Below are 1,650 nucleotides of genomic sequence, written 5' to 3'. Positions count from 1 at the left end.
CACCAGGCCCATGGAAAACACTGCTGGAGCACCCGGCATTTCCCAAGCCAGGATCCCCCCGTGCCATCCCCATCCTACGGGCACCTTCCCATCTCCCTCCCCACCTCCCACAGACCCTGCTCTCCCCCGGAGCCAGAGCTGGAGCCGGGCATCTCCTCACTTCCACAGCAAACCCCGTGGGCTTCCCCTTGGAGCATCCTGAGGGGCCAGCTGGGATGCAGGACATGTAGGGAGGAGGTGGGGAGAGCAAGGATAGGCACCTGCCAGGTTCAGCACCTGCAAACACCCTGGCACGTGGCACTGCTGTGCATCCCTCCTGCAGGAGAAGCCGGGCTCACCCTCGTGCCGCTGCACCCCGACATCCAGAGGGACCCCGATCCATGGTTTTCCCAGCTAGCCATCCACAGGGATGGCGATCCCACGCCATTTCCCCCCCACCCACCCGAGGCTGCTGATCCCGACAAGAGGCCAGACACGGCCCTTCCAAACACTGGGGACGTGGGATAACCAGAGGGACACGGGGCAGCAGCTTGGGGACAGCCTCTGGATAACTGGGAACACAGAGCAGTGGCTCGGAGATAACGGGAACACAGGGCAGCCCCTAGGGACAAGCCCTCGGGCACAGCCGCAGGGATAACAGCGGGAACACGGGTCTGGGATAACGGGATAACCCCTCGGGGACAGCCGCGGGCACACGGGGCACACTCTGTCCCTTTCCCACCAAGGAGGACCCCGCGGGGAGCCGGGACCCGGCAGCCCCCGGTGCCCCCTCCTCCCTCGGAGGCGACGTTCAGCCGCCTCATTTCCTGCCTCGCTCCTTCGCGTTATCCCGATTTCCCGATTTTACCACAAAGGCCCGAAAATTTGCAGGATCATCCTGCTGCTCCCGTCGGAAACTTTGGGTTTTCCAGCCGAGAGGCTTCGCCAGCCCCCGGGGGCCGCTCCGACCCACTCGGGAAAGCCTTTTCCTCCCTCAATAGCCACTAAATCCCGTTTCCTTCCCATTTTTTTTTTTTTTAGGGCAAAACGGGCTGGGCGAGGTCAGTCCCACCAGGAACGCTACGGTTTAAGTTTCGCCCGGCAAATATTCCCTGCCGCTTTGTGCTTCCCGAGCATCCCCCGGGGGTCTGCGAGGGGAAAACCCGGGAGCAATTGGGCACGAAGCCGAACCGTGGGGCACCTGCCCCTCCGGCTCATCCCTGCGGAGCATCCCGGAATCCATCCCGGCGCTGGCCAAGGGCGGGAGGAGGAAGGAATTTTTTTTTTATTTTTTTTTTTTACAGTAGAGAAGCACCGGCCGAAAAAGTGTTGGGATGGGATGGGGAGGGTTCGAAAGGGATGGGAACCTTTGGAAGGAAGGGATTACCCCTTCCAGCAGCGACGGGCGGCTATAAATGGCCTCTTTGTCATCGCAGCCAAGGCAGCGGGTGGAAAAATAGGACGGAGCCGCTCGAGGGGGGACAATGAACCCCTCGGCCGGTTTGGGGGGGCCCTCCTGGGTCTCCCCTTCTCCCGAAGGTGCAATGCCGGGGCTCGGAGGGGTCCCGCTCACCCCAGACCCAGCCGGGTGATGCGGGACATTAAAGGCAGCGCTGGGAACGGGGCGCCCCAGTCCTGAGGGGGTGCTCTGGGAGCCCGGCGAGGGGGGGG

This window comes from Corapipo altera, unplaced genomic scaffold (assembly GCF_003945725.1).
Source record: "Corapipo altera isolate COAL_440 unplaced genomic scaffold, ASM394572v1 RXGC01000072.1, whole genome shotgun sequence".
In the NCBI taxonomy this organism is placed as follows: domain Eukaryota; kingdom Metazoa; phylum Chordata; class Aves; order Passeriformes; family Pipridae; genus Corapipo; species Corapipo altera.
Note: the sequence above shows the minus strand (reverse complement) of the source record.